Source organism: Pelodiscus sinensis, chromosome 2, assembly GCF_049634645.1.
Source record: "Pelodiscus sinensis isolate JC-2024 chromosome 2, ASM4963464v1, whole genome shotgun sequence".
NCBI classification, from domain to species: domain Eukaryota; kingdom Metazoa; phylum Chordata; order Testudines; family Trionychidae; genus Pelodiscus; species Pelodiscus sinensis.
In genome coordinates, this window is record NC_134712.1 from 235,968,252 (window position 1) to 235,991,026 (window position 22,775).

The 22,775-nt window shown below is 43.5% G+C and overlaps 1 long non-coding RNA gene across 2 annotated transcripts in view; it reads left to right on the top strand.

Annotated features, from left to right (window-relative positions):
• LOC142827383 (uncharacterized) overlaps positions 1 to 22,775 on the top strand; it is a 74,779-nt gene that overhangs the window by 28,855 nt on the left and 23,149 nt on the right. For both annotated transcript variants that reach the window (XR_012902109.1, XR_012902108.1), the window contains exon 2: positions 2,820 to 2,936. This is a non-coding gene — a long non-coding RNA (uncharacterized LOC142827383). The remainder of the gene's footprint in view (positions 1 to 2,819; positions 2,937 to 22,775) is intronic.

Genomic DNA, 22,775 nt, shown 5'->3' on the forward strand with positions numbered 1-22,775 from the left:
TCCTACACACTTCTTGTTCATCTTGAATTCTTCTGGCTCAGTGTCATGACAGATAAAAGCATAAGATGGGGTATTATTAAATATCTGTTACAGACCACCAAATCACAATAGGAAACAGGATCATTGGTTCCTTATGAATGATCATGGGAAACATCAATATGAGTGACGTGCTGAATAATTCGTGGTGCCAGTACCAAAGCATCCCTGAAATTTCTAAATATTATAGATGATAATTTCCTAACTCAAAAAGTATTGCATCTAACATGGGAGAATTCTATTAAACACCATCTTGACAGATAGAGGAACTGATCACGGAACTAAAAATTAATGGTAACTTAGGTACAAGTGATCAAGTTATGATCACTTTTCTAATGTGCAAACAGAATAAATTCTAGACCTGTGAGAAACAGAGATAGAGACAGAGATATTCAGGGATTTAAAAGGGCCATTTTCACAAAGCTGAAAACAATTATGAGTCAAAGCACCAGGAAGGAAGAATTCAAATGGATAAATATGAATGCTAATTAAGAATTTAGAATGCCACAATCAAGGAAGAGGGCTGAATTGATTAAAAACCAAACTGGTTTAGAGGGAAAGTGTAGGCAGCTATTTTACTATAAACAAAAACAAATGGAAAAAAGGAGACATTATAATAATTAATACAAATCAGAAGCTAGGAATTGTAGAAAAATGATATAGGAATCAAAGGGACACATGGTAAAAATGTATGGCCAGCAGTATTAAAGACAATAAGAAGGAGTTTATTAGGAACAAAAAAATCCAAATATTTTTATTGATCCATTCCCAGATAGAAATGGTGGAAATACAGTATCAATATTGTAGAAAAGGCAGAAGTGTTCAATAAATAATTTCATTCTGTACTTGAAGGAGAAAAACACAAATCATGTACTTATATTACACCACTCTTTTCATTCACAGTATATCATGATGATGTTAAATAAAAGCTAATAAAGTTAGACATTTAATTAGCAAATCACAATAACTTGCATCTAAGAATCTCAGAGGGATATCCTTGTTAGTCTGTATCATCCAAGAGTTATCAAAGAGTTGGCTGAAGAGCTTGTTGGACTGTTTCAATAAGACTTGAAATATTGGGGATATTTCAGAAGTCCAGAAGAAAGCTAATGTTGTACCAATACTTAAAAAAGAGTAAATGACCCAGCTAATTATAGGCCTGACAATCTGACACTTCTCCCAGGCAAGATAATAGAGAATTAAAGAAGAGTAATATAACTAGTGCCAATAAATATCATTTGGCAGGATCTATTTTTTATAAACCTAGAAGATTACAAGTTTGATTGATAAAGATAATAGTGTTGATGTGAGATATTTCAAACTTCTGTGTTTGACTTGGTTCAGCACAACACTTTCATTTAAGAATTAGAATGATATAAAATGAATGTGGCATATATTTAATGGATTAAAAGCTGGCTAGCTGACAAGTCAAAAAGTGTAAATGTGGAATCATCTTTGAATGGGTTTATTCCTAGTGGAATTCTGCATGAATTGGTTCTTGGCCCTATGCTATCAAACTTTTATCAATGACCTGGGAGAAAAAAACAAATATAACTGTTAAAGGTCGCACAAAAATTGGGGTACTGGTGGGTAATCACCTAAAAATGAGCTCCCAAGGGATGCTTTGGCAAAAAGGGCTAATGGATAACTGGGGAATCTTGAAAAGGAAAACAGAAATTATTTTACGTCTGTGTGTTAGAACACAGCTGGAATAGCATACCCACTTCTGGGTTATCTACCATTCAAGAAAGATATCCAATACATTGGCCAAGGTTAGGAGAAGAGCCATGAGAATTAAAGAATTAGAAAAAAATTGTTATAGTGGTAGAATCAAAGAACTCAATCTATTTAGCTTCACAAAGAAAATGCTAAGGGGTGACCTTGATTACTATCTATAAATACCTACTTGAGGAAGATATATTTAATAACAGGCTCTTCAGTTTATCAGGGAAAAATATAACATGATCCAATAGCTAGAAGTTATTGGCCAGAATAGATAATCATAACTGTCCCATCTGGCTTTTGAATCTATGAATCTTTCATGGGGAAAAATAGTAAGTTCTACACTTTTTGAAGAAACCCATTAAGTCCAAGACAAAAATATTTAAATTATTATCACATGTGCCAGTTGATCACTGACAAGTCACTTTCCCATCAAACAGTTTTATTTCCACTAGGCAAAGTATTGATTCGCTGGCGTGTTTTTCTTTATTCCTAAAATAATAGTAGTCAAATGGATTCTTCCTCTAATTAAAGGAATGCAGAATGTGGAATATATACAGTGTTGTGTTGACTCGTTTCATTGCACTAAATACCACTTGAAATGGAACCCTGCCCATGGTCTTTGTATATTTGACTAGTACCCCAGTGTTCTGTGAATAGCAACTGTCTTCATCAGTCTTAAGAGCTAAACAATGGTATAATCAAAATATTCATCAATATTCATCAATTTACCACAATCATTCTTTCTATCACAATGTATATGTTTTTATTTCCAGTGCTTGATTTCTGTTTACTGCTTTATGTGTATGTGCAGTAATTGCATTCAATTCAGTCCCCTCCAAAAAGGAGTGTTTTATTTTTCAAAGTATTTAGCAGCCTCACTAAAAAAGATTCTATAATTTTCAGCCCAAATGCATTATCTCAAATTGTTGCCTGGGAAATGTGAGACCAGAAACATTAAACAGAAATTGCAGACCCATAGATTTCAGTAAAATACTTTTCTCCATTTTTCAATTATATCTTTGGCTTTATTTATTGAATGATTCATTTATTTTCAACAGATTTATTTGCACTGCAGTAGTGCTAGGCATCACCAGCCAAGAATCAGGATCCAGTTATGCTATACACTGTATACACACATAATGGAAAGGCAGTCCTTGTCCCAATGAGCTTACACAGTAAGTAATCTCATCTATGTATTCCACATACCGTCAAATTCTGATGTACTCTACCCACCACTGTAAATATAGATATATGTATAGTGTAATGATGATCTAGGCCTAAATGTCTTGTCTTGCAATCTATGTGAAAGCATGTGTTATGGCAGCCGGTATCTGAAACCTGTCTTTCAGTAGGAAACAAAATAGTATAAAAAGTTTGTTGCTGGCATGCAACTGGTGAGTTAATTTAGAACAGGAATCTATTTTTAAGGGTCTAATTATATTCTTCTTTAACGCCACAATTTAGAACAGAACTTCAGGAATAGTTGTTTCAGAAAGAAACTGAGCAAACTGAAGTACAAAGAACCAATATTCTAGCTCCAGGAGGATCTGTTGTGTCAGTCGATGACATAATGGGGATGCTGTACATTCACTCTGTGCTGTATTGTGCTGTGTGTGTGTGTATGTGTACCTCGGTCCTGTCTTCCCTCCTTCCTCCCTGCAGCACTCTCTCCATGAGGTGGGAGAAGCTGAGGATGACTCACTCCACATGTATATTGGGCCTAGACACCTGAGGGCCAGACACAGGAGATAACAATTCCTGGCCCGGAAGGGAGACCAGGATAGGCAGGGTTGACTCCAGGCAGCAGGGTAGGGCCTGTGAGAAGAGTGAGTTGCAGCGGAGCTAGCAGGAGAGAGGAGGGTTGGAGCAGGAGAAGGGTGTGTGGGGCCCAGGAGCCCCTTCCCCCCAAGAGGAATAATGCTGTCTGCCCTGGCTCCTGTGTTAACATTGATACTAAGCTATGCTGTGTCTCTGTGAACCAATAAACCTTCTGTTCTGCCTGCTGGCTGAGAGTCACATCTGGCTGTGGATGGGGGTGTAGGGTCAGGGACACAGTCCCATCTACTCTGTTGGACTGTTTGTACTCCTAAAGCCTTCAAGAGAGGGAGTGAGCAAAAGACTTTTTTAGGGAGAAAACATTCCCAAGAGAGAAGAAAGAATGTACCAGGTGCTTGAAGAAAAGTGTGTGTGTTGGGGAAGGAGGGGCCTTCTCTCTACCTAAAAGAAAATGTTGTATTCAAGGAAACACTCATTGGGTACGTCTACACTGGCCCCTTTTCCGAAAGGGGCATGCAAATTTTACAGGTCGTAATAGGGAAATTTAAATATCCCCCGCGGCATTTAAATAAAAATGTCCGCCGCTTTTTTTTTTTCCTTCAAAGTAGTAATAAGAGATCCTCTGGAAAAGGGCTTTTTTCCGGAGGATCGGGGCCAGTGTAGATGCTCTTTTCCGGCTTTTCTAAAAGCCGGAAAAAAGCGGCGGACATTTTTATTTAAATGCCGCGGGGGATATTTAAATCCCCCGCGGATTTCCTTATTACGACCTGTAAAATTAGCATGCCCCTTTCGGAAAAGGGGCCAGTGTAGACGTAGCCATTTAGTTTCAGATGAATACATTCTGAAACACATTTATTAGCTGTGGATAAGTGTTTCTAGTCACTGCTGGAGATGATGATTGAAATAACAATTATCAATAGGGCAATGACTGCCTGGGTCATTTTGATGAGATTGTGGCGTTTCTGAATATTTTGCAGCTGCAAACACTATATCAGTGGTTTTATTTGTATCCTCCTTCTTAGAATGAGTCATGGTAAACATTTCCCCTCCACCTCCACTTATGCCATCTCATGCCATCAGAATAGGAACACAATTGTTTATGCCAGAACAGTTGGTCTGAAACTGTGGACTTCAAAATGACAATGAACATGTTGATGCTAGATTAGACCAATTTGATAATGTACAGTTACCAATGGTTGCCAGAAAGTTTTGCTGAAGCATTGAAAGAAGCCTCTAGAGGGGAAAACACCTCCTTTAAATACCAATTATAGCAATTTTTTTTATTGTATTGGACAGAGCAAGGATGATCCAGTATTAGGTGTTAGAACACACCAGAGTCCCATGTTCAAATCCTTGCTTAGCTACAGACTTCTTAGGTAACCTTGGGCAATTCAGGGACAATGTGGGTGATAGTTTCTTTTATGGAACCAGCTTTTGTTGCTGAGGAAGACAAGATTTTAAGCCACACAGAGCTCTTCATCAGGTCTGGAAAAACCAACATGATTACAACCCCAATAATTGGACAACTTCACTACTCACTCTGGGTACGTCTTCACTACAGCGCTAATTCGAACTAACTTAGTTCGAATTAGTTAATTCGAACTAAGCTAATTCGAACTAGCACATCTAGAACTAAAAACTAGTTCGAATTAGCGTTTTGCTAATTCGAACTAGCGCGTCCACACTGATTGGACGCAGGGGGGCATTTAAGGGCAGCTGAAACCGGTTCTGGCAGGGCATCAGGTCAGTAGTTGCTTTGTGTGGCTGCTGTCTGAGGCTATCTGAAGCTCGAGCTTAAAGGGACCCCCCTGGACAGCCGGTTCTCAGCTTTTCCTGCTTGCTTGCCAACCTCGCCGAGGGACAGCAAAGCGTTGGTCTCTGTGCCCGTCTGTGTCGGTGCTTCCCTTCGGGGGGGCTGCTGCAGGTGGCAACATGGAGCCACGGCTCGCCCTGCACTTTCTGGTGCACGTTCTGGACTTGCTGCTGCAAGCCTGCCAGCAATGGCTCGAGGCTGCCTGGCACCACCTGGTGAACGTCAGCCCCCTGCCTCTCCGCCTGGCCGCCCTGGGGGCCGTGGAGGAGCCGCGGCGGCGCCCCGGCACCGGCGTGCCCCGCCGCGTCTGGCGTCTGGACACCAGCACCGACTGGTGGGACCGCATCGTCCTGGAGCGCTGGGAGGACCGACAGTGGACCCAGAACTTCAGGATGAGGAGGGACACCTTCCTGGAGCTCTGCGAGTGGCTCGCCCCTGCCCTGCACAGAAGGGACACTCGCATGAGACCCGCCATCCCCCTCCAGAAGCGGGTGGCCATCGCCCTCTGGAAGCTCTCCACGCCGGACAGCTACCGATCCGTCGGGAACCAGTTCGGCGTGAGGAGATCCACCGTTGGAGCGGTGCTCATGCAGGTATGGCACTCGTCGGCCACCGAGCCGGGGGCGGGAAGGGGGGCTGCAAGGAGGGGATGGGCCGCCCCAGGGACAAAGGGGGGGCGGGAGGAGGTGAAAGCGCCCCGCACCGGAGGGGTCGGGCTGTCCCGGCCGTACTACACGCCGCCAGGGGGGTTGCTTCCAGGAGTGGGGCGCGGGGCACTGCCAGGGCATGAACGCTCCCAGCCACCCGGGCGCCCCACTGATTGGCGCTTTGCTGTGTCTCTCTCCGCAGGTGGTCAAGGCCATCAACCGGGTGCTCCTCCGCAGGGTGGTCCGCCTCGCCGACCCGGACGCCGTCATCCGGGGATTCGGCGCCCTCGGCTTCCCCAACTGTGGGGGGGCCATCGACGGGATGCACATCCCCATCCGTGCCCCAGAACACCAGGCATCCCGGTACGTCAACCGCAAGGGGTACTTCTCCGTGATCCTGCAGGCCGTGTGTGACCACCGGGGACAGTTCACGGACATTAATGTGGGCTGGTCCGGCAAAGCACACGACGCCCAGGTGTACCGCAACTCCTCCGTGTGCCAGCGGCTGCAGGACGGGACCTTCTTCCCCGACCGGCACATCAGGGTCGGGGACGTGGACATGCCCATGTGCCTGGTGGGGGATGCCGCCTACCCACTGCAGCCCTGGCTCATGAAGCCCTACACGGGGCACCTCAATCCCTCCCGCCAGGCTTTCGATGCCAGGCTGACCAGGGCCCGCATCGTGGTGGAGGGGGCCTTCGGACGACTGAAAGCCCGCTTTCAATGCCTCCTCACCTGTCTGGACCTGGCCGAGCACAACATCCCTCCCGTGGTGGCAGCATGTTGTGTGCTCCACAATTTGTGTGAGCGGAAGGGGGAGGCTTTCCTGCCAGCCTGGATGGCTGAGGCTGACCGCATGGCTGGACACTACGGTCAGCCCCGCACCGCCGCCATCCAGGAAGCCCAGCGGGGGGCCGTCCGGATCCGGGAAGCCCTGCGGGAGAGCTTCCTGGTGGAGGAGGAGGACTGACCTCTCCCTGCATGCCCCACTGGGGCCTTCTTCCACCCTACTCCCCTTCCCCTTTCCCCTCCCTACCTACTGTCAAATAAAGACACCTGTTTTTGAAACAAAAATGTCTGTTTATTTCACAGAACTGGGTGGTGGAAGGGAGGAATGAGGGTGGGAGAGGGGAGGGGGAAACCTGGGACGAGGGAGCTAGAAGGGGAGGGAAGGGAGGAAGGGAAAGGAAAGCTCAGGGGTGGGAGTCCGGCTGCCTCTCCCGTCTCGCCACACTGCGGGTCCGGGGGCGTTGGTGGGAAATGGTTGTGGGGGGGGGCAGGAGGGACAGGGGGTGTGGAGGAAGCAGGAGTGGGAGCAGGAGGGGAAGCAGGGGGAGCAGGAGGAGCAGGAGGAGCAGGGGGAGCAGGAGGAGCAGGGGGAGCAGGGGGAGGAGGAAATGGGAAGCGGTCGAGCAGGCTCTGGAGGTGGCCTCGCAGGGCACGGCCCTGCTCCTCCAGGGCCTCCAGACTCCTCCGGCGCAGCCTCAGGTCCTCCTGGACCCAGTGGTCCTGGGTGCGGAGCTGGTGGTCCATGAACCGGAGGTGCCGCCGCTGATACTCTTCCTCGTTCCTGGCTCTCCTGCTTGCCCGGGCACGGGCAGCTGCTGCAGGCGGTGTGGTGTGCCCTGCAGGCCCAGGTGCTGCAGCTGTGGTGCAACAAGACCAGCGGTCAATTACCCCACGGGCCCAGGTGTGTGAAACCCAGCTCCCCTCTGCAAGGCCAGGGCCCCTGCAGGATCCCCAGCTGCTGCTCCGTGGTGGGCAAGGCCCAGGCGCACGGTCCCAGGGCTCCCTCTCGCCCCAGCCCCCGGTACACATAAGGGGAACATGATGGTACTCACAGGTGGACGCCTCCCCGGCCTCAGATGACGCAGGCGAGCGGCTCTGTGGGGTGCCTCGGGGGTCCCGGGTCCCGGGCAGGCTGGCGGCAGGCTCCTGGCTCTCAGAGCCCTCCTCCTCCTCCTCCGTCTCCAGGAGCGAGCCCTCTGCCCCGGGGTCAATCACGTTCCGGGGGGCAGGGACGGCATGAGCCCCCAGGAGGCGGTCCAGGGCGTGGAAATGGGGGCAGGCCTCTGGGTCGGCCCCTGGCTGGCAGGCCCGGGACTAGGACTGCCGCAGGTCTTTGACCTTGCAGCGGACCTGCTCCCGGCTGCGCTGGTGGCCCCTGGCGGCCAAGCTGGCAGCCATACGGCCGTAGACGGCTGCGTTCCTGTGGCTAGTGCGGAGATCGTGGACATTGGAGGCTTCCCCCCAAACCTCGATGAGGTCCACGATCTCCACACTTGACCAAGCGGGCGCCCGCCTTTTGCGCCCCCGGGCAGGCTCCTGGGAGCTGCCAGGCTGGTCCTGGGGAGCAGTGGAGGGCTGGGAGCACTCGGGTGGCTGGCTCATCCTGTGGCAGGTGCAGGGTCTGCTGGCACGGGTGCTTGCAGCCTTGCAACTGGCACAAACTGTGTAGCCAGCCCGTGGCCCTTTAAGGGTTCCGGGGCCGGGAGGGGGGCAATAGAGTTTCCCTGGTGTTGGCCAGAGTGGCGACCAGGGAAACCTGGGAAGCCTTAGCCTCCCACTAGTTCGAATTAAGGGGCTACACATCCCTTAATTCGAACTAGCTAGTTCGAACTAGGCTTAATCCTCGTAAAATGAGGTTTACCTAGTTCGAACTAAGCGCTCCGTTAGTTCGAATTAAGTTCGAACTAACGGAGCGCTAGTGTAGCGCCTAGGAAAATTAGTTCGAACTAACGTCCGTTAGTTCGAACTAACTTTGTAGTGTAGACGTACCCTCTGTGTCTTTGTTCCCCTTCTGTAAAATATAGATTATAGAACTTCCATACCTCACAGTGCTCAGATACTACAGCAAGTGAAGTGGGTGGGTGGGGGATTATGGAAGTCCCTTAAATATGTGGCATAAGAGTAGGTGTCTTTACAAAGGCGTGTTTAGAGTTTCTAATGACTTGATGGCAGTGATGCACCTATATTTCCTCACTGAAATGCTTTAAAAATAGTAATAGGGTTTTACATCAGTTTTGATTTATCAAATGTGACAATCAGATGCTATGGATGGGCCTCTGCATACATTAAAAGTAAATATAGCTGTATCGCTGCAAAGGTGCCTTCTATCATTTAGTTTGTTCCCCTTCCCCAGTGGAAATGGCTATACTGTAATATGCTCACTAATGCTAGTTATAACTGTGCTCTCACTAGGGTGGGTCACACTGCTTGTAATTATACAAATATAAACTTTTGTGCTCCCAGGTTGCCAGCCAAATGAGCTACAGTAGAACCAGGCAGGCAGCAAACCAGGCAAGTTTAAAAATGTGCCCGCTTTCTGCCAGGCCTTTATTGAAGTTAAACAATCTTTCATAAGAATATAAGAGCATAAAAAAGGCCATAATGAGGCAGACCAAAGGTCCATCTACCCCAGTATCCTGTCTGCTGACAGTGGCCAATACCAGATACCCCAGAGGGAGGAAACACAACAGGTAATCATCACATGATCCCTCTCCTGTCATCCATTTCCAGACAAACAGAGGCAAGGGACACCATTCCTACCCATCCCGGCTAACAGCCATTGATGGACCTAATCGCCACGAATCTATCTAGCTCTTTTTTTTAACCTTGTTAAAGTCCTAGTCTTCACAACATCCTCTGGCAAGGAATTCCACAGGTTGAGTGAAGAAAAACTTCCTTTTGTTTGTTTTAAACCTGCTGCCTATTAATTTCATTTAGTGGCCCCTAGTTCTTATACTGTAGGAATAAGTAAATAACTTTTCCTCATTCACTTTTTTCATATTAATCATGATTTTATAGACCTCTATCATATTCCCTCTTAGTCTCCTCTTTTTTAAGATGAAAAGTCCCAGTCTTTTTAATCTCTCTTCATATGGGATCCATTCCAAACCCCTAATAATTTTTGTTGCCCTTTTCTGAACATTTTTGTTCCAACAAAGCAAAATTCACCAACCAAAAAATCATGGAGAATTTCTGAGCAGCTCCACTGGTATGTCCCATTTAGGGTATGTCTATACTACAGGACAATGTTGAATTAAGATTAATTGCGTAGCTGAAGTCAAAGTAGCTTACCTTAGCTTTTGGCACTGTCTACACTGCAGGAAGTCAAAGAAAGAGTGAAAACTCTTCCTTTGACTTCCCTTACTCCTCGTGAAATGAGGATTACAAAAGTCAGAGTAAGAAGCCCGGTATTTCAAAATTATTTTGAAATAACCAGTTTCCTGTGTAGCCGTACTACCTATTATTTCAAAATAATGTGAGTAATTTTGGAATAATACTGCTGTGTAGACATACCCTTAGGGACTTCAGAAAATATTTTCCAAGGACTGTGAAGCTGCATACATAGTGAGAAAGGCAGTATCTTAGGTGGTCAGGACCAGAAGTCTGAGGGTGTGTCTACACTAGCTCGTTAATTCGAGCTAGGTAGGCAAATGAGGTGATCAGAATTGCAAATGAAGCCCGGGATTTAAATATCCCAGGCTTTATTTGCATGTTCTCGTCCAGTCGCCATTTTGAAATTTCACTAACCCGAACTCACTGGCGTGCGGCTACACGCGGCAGTGAAGTGTTAATTCTAACTAAGTCCTTAGTTCGAATTAACTGTTACTCCTCATTCCATGAGGAGGAGTTAACCTGCATGAATTTATCTAGTTCTCTTTTAAACCCCGTTATAGTCCTATATAAGCCTGGCATTACTGCAAATTAAAATCTGAAATTGTGAGACGTGGAGCTTGATTTTTAAATCAAAGAGATGTAGATAAAAACCAAGAAGCTTCACATGACCATCCAAGCAATACCCCCAAGCCTTTTGGAGGGGTATTGAAGACATGTCTACATGGCTCTTAAAAAACTTACTAGCCCCGACCATGAATGTGGGTTCATGAGGCACAAGCTAAGGGGCTGTTTAGTTTGCAGTATAGATGTTTGGACTTGGCTAGAGCCTGGTTTCTATGACCCTGAGGCTATGTCTACACTGTTTTTCCAGGATACCTCCTGAGATGTGGGAGGATCCCAGAGCACAGGAGCCTGCATTTCTACACCACAATTAAACAGTCCCACAAACCTGAGAGAGCTAACAGAGGCAAGTCATGGAAATCTAATTGCAGTGTAGGTGCTCTCTTATTGTTATCCTGGCAGCACAAAAAAAGTATTTAGCAATGTGATGAGTTTTTTCACTGTTGCAATGAATGCCTCCAATGCATGTTGTCACCGAGGACTGAGTGAATCACTTTCTAAATATACAGAGAGATCTCCTGTGAAATCACTTTGTCAGCAGCTCAGCTGCACAAGGTAGAGATAATCTATATCAGAAATTCCTGACAGTGACTATGCTTCCTGAGCAGGCCTTTGAAACCTTCCTACTCAGTGACCTCAGGCTTCAGTGAGTCACTGTACAAAAGTCAGGTTGCTATGGGAAGGTAATAAATGCAAAGATTCATGCTGTTGCCATTGCAGCCATGGAAAATAGAATCTTCCCTGAAATGAAAATCTAGTGCAGATTCTTAAGTAGTAAGGGTATGAAGGTAGAAGCTTAGCTAAATCTACTTACTTCACAGGATATCTTATATGCCAGTTGTTTTTAGAATGTAGCATTAGTCAAAATTAATGTTCAGCAATTTAAGACTGATTCTCTCCTGTCTTAAAACCCCTTTATGCACATCTTTAATAATGTATCAGTTAGTACCACAAGATGACAGATGATAACGTCTTGGGGAATTCTAAACTGACCAAAAGGTGCTATGGTAACTATTGAATGTAAATGTTATTGAGTAAAAAGGATCAGCTAGCCTATGGAAAACAGGGGTATGGAGAAGGAAAAGGGGGTTGGAAAGCTTGTGCATATGTATAATTCTTAGTGGATGTAAATATAACTCCGGATAAAAGGTGTTGTCCAGCTGGAGGAAATGTTCTGGGGGGAAATGCACAAGCATATGTCAGTGACAACCAATGGTGATGATGATGAAGATAACAGTGAGGAAGATAATAACTGACACTCCAGGGTTCCCTGACAGGAAATGTCAGATGTGAGTGGGGCTAAGCATTTTAGCTTTCTATCTGCTCTTTGTCTAAATGCATAGTGGATTAATAAAGGATCTTGAGAGAAATTGCTGTTGCTTTTCCTGTGCTCCTCAGGTCTATCATTCTAATGATACTGACAATAGTCTCAATGCCATAGTCCTCAAGAGATCAAACTCCAATTAACCATTTCAATGGAAGAAATTAATCAATAATCAATCCATCAATAAGAATACAATGGGCATGACTTGAATCAATGTAAATATCCCTAAATATGCAGTAGTTATTTTGGATACACATGTCAAAGTGACCACTCAGGACAATTAACAACTGATGCTTAATGGCAGTGCTCTGATAAATTTGGAAGATTATTGCATACACTGGGTATACATGAAGTAGCCTCTTAAAACAGGGAGCTGTCCAACAAGAATAATGTTTCACAGGTTTGACTGTACTTAAATCCTTTCAAAAAACTGACTCATCTTTTTTTCCTCCACTCAAGCTCATCTGAAGAAGTGGGTTTTGCCCACAAAAGCTCATGATACTATACATATTTTTGTTGGTCTCTAAGGTGCCACAGAGCTACTTGTTGTTTTTAAAGTTACAGGCTAACACAGCTAATCTTCTGTGAATAATCTCAAGATGATTTAGGCCTTCAGAACATCTCCTTGAAATTTAGAGGGACCACTAGGGTGCACTAGACAGAGATAGGCCAAGATGAAGAGATATCTCATCTGAGACTCTGGAGTACAGCCAGTCCCACACAGCCAGGTACTTCTGCTCCTCTTTCATGAGTCTTGCCCTTCCACTAACTAATATTGCACCTTCTCAGTGCTCAATGTGCAAGAATTCAGGGATCTCTACAATCGGGAGTTATTTCGAAATAACTCCACTTATTTCAAAATAACAAGGTGAGTGAAATAATGGGCTTTTTATTTTGAAATAATAACTCCGGCTTGTGAAGAGGAATACGATTATTTTGAAATAGTTATTTTGGGAGTTATTAATTCAAAATAAGTTATTTTGAAATAAAAGTTACTATTTTGAAATAACTTATTTCGAAATAACCTGGTAGTGTAGACAGAGTCGAAGAGAATGAAGACAAGACTGACAGAGAAGTGGTGTAAATTAGAAGTTGCATATACTCTGCTCCAAATCCTTGTGGGTACATTTACACAGCAACATTATTTTGAAATACTATGATTATTTTGGAATAACTTAGTCTGTGTCTACTCAGCAGGCAGTTATTTTGAAATAATGTTGAAATACTGTGAAGCTCAAGGATTTCTTACTCCGACTCCTGTAACCCATATTGTACGAGGAGTAAGGGAAGTCAGAGGAAGAGTGCTCTATTTCGAAAAAAGTGCTGTGTAGATGCTTTCAATTTCCAAATAAGCTATTTTGAAATAAGCTATGCAATTGATGTAGCTTAATTTGTATAGCTTATTTCAAGTTAAGCCCTGCTGTGTTGATGCACCTTACTTTATCATTCTGTGCATATTTAGATTTCCATGGGAGCTTAGCAGTCAGGTTCAGTTTTAAAAATCTAGCCCAAACTGTCTGAATAACAGTTCATCTTCACCAAGAACTTGCTAGAGTGTTATCATAAAGAAAGTGGCGGGAAGAAGGAGGCCAGGAGGAGGAGGAGCTAGTTCATAGGAGGGTATGTCTAGACTGCACTCTAAAATCGAAATAGGCTATTTTGAAATTTGACACGTCTACACAGGAACAAATTTTGAAATAAAGCACTATTTCAAGACATCCCTTATTCCTCGTGAAATCAGGTTTACAGGGATGCCGAAACAGCGTGTCTGTTATTTTGAAAATTATTTCAAAATAGCAGACATTCCTTGGATGTGGGGTAGCTATTTCAGGATACCTCTGGTATCCCAAAATAGCCTTGCAGTCTAGATGTACCCTGAGTGAGAGAAGCAGCCCACCTCACAAACAAGGAACCTTTCTCAATCAGAAAGGTTGGGATGCTGTGCCCTAAAAATCACGGTCAGTGTTTGAATGCTGATAGAGAGAAGAAAAGAAAATATAAGTTCTGAATTGAGAGAGATTCATAGCTGCTAGAGGAAAACCTTGTATTATTTTGCATGTTAACTTGGTCTAAAAACTAGTTTAGTATCCAGACAGAAAACCTGAATTTTCAGGCTTTTAGGTTTAATTGTAAAATAGTGACACTTTCCCAGTGTTGTCAACTTTTGTGATTTTTATCATGAGTTTTGTGATAGTTGGAGTTCTCCTTAAAGCTCCAGATCTGGGAATCCAGAGATTTCCTAGGATTCTCAGCTTTCATTTTTTAAATACAGCCAGTTCAAAACTCTGGAGTTCATAACTCTGAGGTTCTAGTCTATGTAAATTTCTCATACTCATGACTGGCAAGAAATGCTTGATAATGTGACTCCAGTACAACCAAAAGGCTCATAAACAAGTAGACAAATAAAAAGAAGCTGAAATTCATATTTTTAAGCTAACATTATGCTTTGGAGCAGGAGCTGGATTCTGATTTTTGAATGAGTGAGGCTGGTGATTTTTAGCTGTGCTATATGGACCAAATAAGTAATAAACGTATATTATTTTTTGTACTCTCACAAATTATGTAGTTTTTTTAATGAAATAAGTAGAGGAACCTATATGAATCCTCTAAGCATCTGTAACCCCTACAACCAAAGAAACTATTTCTTACAATTCTGTAAAACTAGGCAGTACAAAACACTAGGCCAAGGGCATACAATGGGATAGCTTTTATTGCAGACAACTCTTGTCATATAATCCCTTTCATAAATGTATCAAGTTCCATCTTAAAACTACTTGGCTACGTCTACACTGGCCCCTTTTCCGGAAGGGGCATGTAAATTTCATGAGTCGTAGTAGGGAAATGCGCGGGGGATTTAAATATCCCCCGCGGCATTTAAATAAAAATGTCCGCCGCTTTTTTCCGGCTTTTAAAAAAGCCGGAAAAGAGCGTCTACACTGGCCCTTTTTCCGGAGGATCGGGGCACTTTTTCCGGAGGATCGGGGCCAGTGTAGACGCTCTTTTCCAGCTTTTTTAAAAGCCGGAAAAAAGCGGCGGACATTTTTATTTAAATGCCGCGGGGGATATTTAAATCCCCCGCGCATTCCCTACTACGACTCATGAAATTTACATGCCCCTTCCGGAAAAGGGGCCAGTGTAGACGTAGCCCTTAAGTTATTTGTCTCCGCTTCTGTTGGAGGGCAGACTACTGTGGGACCCAGAACTTCATTCTTCTGTTGGTTAGAAACCTTCTAATTTCCAGCTCTGATGTTGTGCTCAAGACATCAGAACTATGAGCCTTAGCAAAAAGAAGAACTTTGCTGCTAGCTTGCAACAAACTCTTCTAAGGCTGTGTCAGTATAACCTTGCCTTGCAAGAAACAACTGGTGAACCCCAGTTCCCGAGGTCCCCAGAGACATATCTCTGTAGTGTCCTGTTCTGACATTCCCAGAAATTATCTTTGTGTCCTCCAAAAGAGATGGAGCTTATGCTAGCTTGTTAGGTTAGCTGAAGACTCACACTTCACTTTAATACACAATGCACAATAAGTTTGATAAAGAACAGGGGGTATGTCTACACTACCCCGCTAGTTCGAACTAGCGGGGTAATGTATGCATACCGCACTTGCTAATGAAGCCCGGGATTTGAATTTCCCGGGCTTCATTAGCATAAGCGGGGAGCCGCCATTTTTAAATCCCCGCTGCTTCGAACCTCGTGTAGCGCGGCTACACGGGGCTCGAACTAGGTAGTTCGGACTAGGGTCCTATTCCGAACTACCGGTACTCCTCGTGAAACGAGGTGTACCGGTAGTTCGGAATAGGCACCCTAGTCCGAACTACCTAGTTCGAGCCCCGTGTAGCCGCGCTACACGAGGTTCGAAGCAGCGGGGATTTAAAAATGGCGGCTCCCCGCTTATGCTAATGAAGCCCGGGAAATTCAAATCCCGGGCTTCATTAGCAAGTGCGGTATGCATACATTACCCTCCTAGTTCGAACTAGGAGGGTAGTGTAGACATACCCAGGGATGTCATGTGATAATAAGTGAAAATAAAAGACAGGTGTGGTTAAAAAAATTCAAACATGCGTTTTAGTGTCTGAAACTGAATTTTAGCACATTAGAATCTTTGCTTAAGCAGTTTTCTGAATTCCATCCTATTGCCAGCATCCATAGACTTATGCTAAGAAATCCTACTTCCACAGGCTCACAAAGTGCTATATGTTTCCTCAATGATGAATCCCTAAAAGTCTTTTTACTGTGCCTATATTACCCAAAGTTCCTGGGATCCAGATTCTATTTCCTTGAGGTATTAGGCGGCCTTTGCCCCTGCTTGTGTAGCTTGATGGTTTTGTTTACTTTTTATATAAATGTACTTTTATTGTGCTCTGCCTGTAACGAAGCCAGTCACACAGGTAAATGCACAATCCTCTATCTAGGACATGCTGGATTTATGAAATGGCTCTCAAAGGGTACGTCTACACTACCCTCCTAGTTCGAACTAGGAGGGTAATGTAGGCATACCGTACTTGCAAATGAAGCCTGGGATTTGAATTTCCTGGGCTTCATTTGCATAAGCCGGGCGCCGCCATTTTTAAATCCCGGCTCGTTCGAACCCCGTGCCGCGCGGCTACACACGGCACGGACTAGGTAGTTCAGACTAGGCTTCCTAGTCAGAACTACCGTTACTCCCCCCTACATAGATACCAGTCTTGATCATTGCTCACATCAGTCTAGTGACCAGCTAGACTGAACATGAGAGGGGAGCCAGGCCTCTGTTAGACACATACTAATGCTCCATTGTTGTAGAACATACCCCAAACTTTCTTGTTCTCTCCTGTCTTTTAAAGTAGTTGATTCTCATACAAGTCTTGGATCCTGCTATGTAATGCTTCGGTCATTAATCACAAAACTGGTTGTATACACAGCCATCCTCCATCTCCTTATCTTGTACTTTGTTCTCATTTTAGGGCAGAAGCCTTAGTACTTTAGAGTCATTTATCTGCATTTTTCTGCCATCAGGACAAGATGACACAGTGTCTTCATTTTTTCACTTCCCTATTGTTGTTGCTGGAGCCTTTCCTGTTATCTACTTATACACCACATATACTTCCTGCATGCAAAAACCAATGAAACAACTTTAGAAAGTAAGCTTACAACAGAACAGAACAATCTCATATTACTGATTTATCTTACATTACGTAAGCCTATAACGAAAACATTGTATACAGTTTGGCTTACACCCAAGCTTGTTTAGTCTCCATATGTAGGATAGGTTCTCCATTTCCCTCATCATCCTGATAGCCCTTTTCATTTCCAATTCTACTTCCTCGATGTGGCACCCCTAACTAGGGTGGCCATCTCTGTTGGATGCAAATAAGGGAAAACCACATAAAAAATAAGGAGCAATGCTTTATTTTAAAGGACATTTTAGTGAAATGCCAGTTCCCTTAGCATGTCGTGTAGTTTTCCCTCAAGTGTATCTTTTTACTGCCCTCAAGTATACTGTGTAAGTATCATAAACTTAAAATGGCATTTGCTATCAGTTTTAGGGCATATCAATAGATCTTATAATAAGGGAAAGTGGCCACCTTAAGGGATAAATCAATTAAATAAGGGATGGTCCCTTTAAATAAGGATGGGTAGTCCGCTGGGTGAGCCTTCTTCCATCTGGACTCTTAGTTTGCAAACAACAATCAGTTATGAAAATAACTTTAATAGATGAATGAGAAATTTTTGACCTATTTCATATAATGTTCCTTAACCCAGCCTCATCAGCTCTATTTTTATCTGGACTAAGCTTCAGCCTGTTCACAGTCATCCATGTTTCATTCTCTCCTGGAAACTAGGAATGACCCTGGACTGTTCTGGGTCAGAAAAGGTAGCAGTGTACAACTGCATGCCATCAGCACATATATCTAAGACATAGCAATATTGGCTTCTCCATTAACTCCCCTAACACCTCAATATTCATATTGAATGAGAGGGAGGTCAATGCCCTCGGGGAGAAGAACAAGCATCCAGCATTCTCTGCAATAATCCCTCCTGGCCACCAGAAAATGCAACTGGGAAAGGAATGTCACTCCACTGTGGTTCTAACCAGTGCTGCCATTCACCCAGGGGCAAAGGGGAAAGAGGAGTTTAGGAAAGGACATCATATTTTAACAAAACCACACAAAACATGAAAAATTGTTCTCAAAGGTTCCTGTTGAGTTCAGATATAATTTAGCTCCATGTTGAGCTGGTTGAAAAATGACAATTTCACCTGGAAAACTTTCCTTCAAAAGGGCACTTTTAGGAAGCTTAGTTTAAGGGTATGTCTACACTACAAAGTTAATTCGAACTAACAGACGTTAGTTCGAATTAACTTTGATAGGCGCTACACTAGCACTCCGCTAGTTCGAACTTAATTGGAACTAGCGGAGCGCTTAGTTCGAACTAGGTAAACCTCATTTTACGAGGACTAAGTCTAGTTGGGTATGTCTACACTACCCCGCTAGTTCGAACTAGTGGGGTAATGTAGGCATACCGCACTTGCAAATGAAGCCCGGGATTTGAATTTCCTGGGCTTCATTTCCATAAGCGGGGCGCCGCCATTTTTAAATCCCCGCTGGTTTGAACCCCGTGCAGTGCGGCTACACGGGGCACGAACTAGGTAGTGAACTACCGTTACTCCTCGTGAAACTAGGAGGGTAGTGTAGACATACCCGTTCAAACTTACTGTGTAGCCCCTTAATTCGAACTAGTGGGAGGCTAGCCCTCCCCAGCTTTCCGTGGTGGCCACTCTGGGCACCACCAGGGAAACTCTTCTGCCCCCCTCCCGGCCCCGGAGCCCTTAAAGGGGCACGGGCTGGCTACGGTGCCCGTGCCAGGTGCAAGCCTGCCAGCACCCAGGTAGCAGACCCTGCACCTGGCACGGCTCGAGCCAGCCACCCAATGCCCCCCAGCATTTTTCTTCCAGAACCTGTATTTGAGATGCAAGCATCTTTTCCTACAGGCAACTGTACTATTCACCATTCTGTTACTCCTGTGCTATGTTGTTCCAATGGCATTGAAATTTCTGTAATTAAATGGGTGTAAAACAGAAATTCCACAGTGCTCAGTCTGACCTCAAGAGCAGAGAAAAGTTCATTGGTGCAGAAGAGAACTTTTATAATATGGGGGCGGTCATAAAATTTGTAATGTATTTAAAGAAATGGGTTTTTAATTTGTGTTTGTTTCAGTTTTACAAGCGGTAGGTGCAGCTTGAAAATTTAAAATAAATGTGTCATGTAATTTATGGACACCATATCACAGAAAAGGAGATGGTATCTGTTCGCAAGTTGGGGGTAAGTTGTCTTGCCTCAATGCATGGAAAGATACTAAGGAACACTGTTCCCTGTAAGCTGAGTACTTGGGACAATCACCCAGGAAAGATTGAGGATCAGCTCAGCTAATTGACAGAGCACTCACAGCTGCCCACAGCTGGCAACATGTGTTTCTATTGATGGTGCACATCTGCACATGCTTTGGTCCACATAAACAAATTTATTCCATACATGGATTGAAAAAATTAGAGGGAACATAGCTAAGGAGTCCCTCTCTTTTATCTGCCTTCACTTATGTGTGATATTGAATTCATATGCCAAACACTGGACTGGCACATTTTTAGATTCCAGATTACCTGAAGATATTTTGATGCTTTGGTGAAACAAATTGAGTATTTTAGCCTTGTTCTACCTCTGCTTAAAACACAATATGCTGTAACGCTGTTGTTCTACTGTACATTGAGCAACATGATTGCATTTTGAAGCTGGCTATATATCATTCAGCAAAGATATCTTTGATTAATCTCCCCCTGGTTAGTTTAAGTGATAGAAAGCCCCCTGTGGACTTGGGTTTGCTTTCCTTCTTTGCAGAGATCAGAGACAAATAGTTTCTTCCTGTGTTATTCTTGTCTTGTGTAAAGAGGATTTGTACAAGTCACTCCCTGGTGTAAACAGTACTGAAAAATTGTTCTAAAGGATTAAAGCTTTTCTAATGATCTGACCCAGGGAGTGAGTCTTGGAGCAGACTGCATTGATGTACCAGGGTTTAGGCTTCAAGTAATGAGGCACTGCACTAGTAATAACATTTTGAGAGCATATGAAAAACACAAACTGTATCCATCGGGATATTTATTAATAAGAGTGACAGTCTTATCTACAGAGATGTAATTTAGACTAATAAATATTACACATGGGAATGCATTATTGTAACATGTACTTTTCAGTCTATATGTAGAGAGAAAAATAAGAGACTACAGTTATAATGAAATACTCTGGTACCACTGAAATCTCAAACTGTCGCCATACTGTCACTTTAAGGCTTAAGGCAACACATTTTTTTCCTATATCAGAATGTTGTCCAATGTCACTTCTGATTCAGTAAACAGAAATTCCTGTATGCCTGTCAGAATAATCTCTATGGCTCACTGAATCTTTAACAACTTAATCCAACATGAATATATTTCCTTTTTAGACAGTCCTAGTAAGGAAGAATAACTTTTGCATCTTAAGTAGAGCTTCAGTGAGGAGTTTTCACTTATACCAAACAAAACCCTGAAATTTTGCAAATACATTGCCATTCTGCTACCAACTATGCATCCATTAGATTTCCTCCTAGCCATAAGCCTAGGGAAAAATGAAGAACTATGGCACCCAACTAGCAAGAAATTTACATTTTTTTGCAAATGCAGGAGCCAATGGTACTGCTGAAATATAAGGTCATGCTTGCTCAGAGCAAAACCATTCATTCTGGTACATGGTTCTGTCCCTCTGGGGGTGGGAAGGAGACTGCATAAGCGAGTCAAAGAGATACAAACTCAACAGAAAAACAACAATTTTAAGTGCTATTTTTCTCCTCCATAAATAATCACAGAAAAAAAATGAGGGAAGGATGAAGATTGATACCTCTTTGTCTAAATTATGACTATGGCCTAAATGTTAGGGTTGCAAAGTCTAGCCTCAAATATTACAATACATGTGGTCTGTGCAGCCTTAATTAAGCCCGTGCATGTGCATCATGGTGTGCTTAATTATACTATATCATACTATTTCTTCCCTGCCTCCTTTAATGCACAGATGAATGGTGCCCACTGAATAAGCAGCTATTCCATGCAATTTTGTTGTATCCTCATTGTTCAACATGTAACCCTAAGCCTTATTTACTGCACACTTTTCAAAGCCTTCCATGAATGAAAAATTAGTATTTCTTCAAGGGGTTTTTTGAGGTGCTCTTTACTATAGCATCTGAGTATTTCAGAAACATTAAAACACACTCATCTTCATATGCCTCTGTGAAATGAGATGGTATTATATCCACTTTACAAATTGAGAACTAGTCTATAGAGAGGTATATTAAGGTCCAAACTATCTTTTACTTCTGAGTGCCCCATTTGGAATATCAAGGATCTGATTTTTCACGTTACTTTGCATACTATCTAGTTCTTTCCTCCCCAGCTCTTTGCCTAGTCATTCATAATCTCCCCATTCATACTCCCAGTTCCTCCCACCTCTGTTCCTTAACATAATGTACTCCACCCACAGCTGAAATCTGTTTTTTTCTGTATAAAAAAGGAGAGTTTGCATATGGTCTGCTTTTACATGCTTTACACTGCTTTCAGACTGTCAGGAGCTGGGAGTAGATGACAGCAGATGGGTCACTAAATAGTTGCCATGTTCTGTTCATTCTCTCTAAACCAGCCATTGTTGGAAGGCAGAATAAGGGGCCTAGGTGGACCACTGGTGTGAGCCTGTAGGGTTATCCTTAAAAGTCCAAGTTCTAAACTCCACATAGGTGATGGGTTTATTACACCATTGTCATTCAGAGATGATTGGCAATTTGTTCAGACACAGAAATGCCAAGACCCACTTTTTTAGCTGCAGAGGTATTTATTGGATGAAGACAGTCTAAATTTCTAGGGTCTTTGGACAAGATCCTCATTAGGAATAAATTAGCGTATGTGCATAACACTGTATGTGCAAAAGTTCCCGATATTGGCCACAATTCAGCAAAGTGCTATTTAGCAAAACACATAAGCATATACTTAACTTTAAGCTACTGGGACTTAAGCATGTTCTTAACAGAGAAGTAATGAAAAATCTTGGGTCTGGTGAGAAAAGGAATGTAGAAAATGTAAAAAAAAAAAAAAAAGAAAGCAGGATGAATACTTTTATTTCTTATTTCAGAGAGATAGCCATATTACTCTGTTTCAGCAAAAACAATAAGTCCAATGTCACTTTAAAGAGTAACACATTTACTAGGGTATTACTATTACCCTAATAATAAGTAATAACCTAATAAAAATGTTAGTCTTTAAAGTACTACTGGACTCCTTTGTGTTTTTATTTCTTAGTATGCAGGGGTATGTCTACACTACAGTGTTATTTTGAAATATCATTCGAAATAAGTTATTTTGAAATAACGCGCCTACACACAAAATGCATTTCGAAATAATGTTTTGCTATTTCGAAATATTGCGTCCACACGGAGTGGACTGTGAATCACATCTAAGATCGGCCGGAACCAGTTTCGGCAGGGCACCAGATCAAGACTTAGCTTGTGTGGCTGCTGCCTGAGCCTAACTGAGGTCTGTGCTTAAAGGTCCGTCCCCCCCACACCTGGAAAGCTGGTTCTCATGTTTCCCTGCTTGCATGTCTACCTCAATGATGTCAAATAAAATACATGTTTTTTCATAAACACGAACTGTCTTTCATGT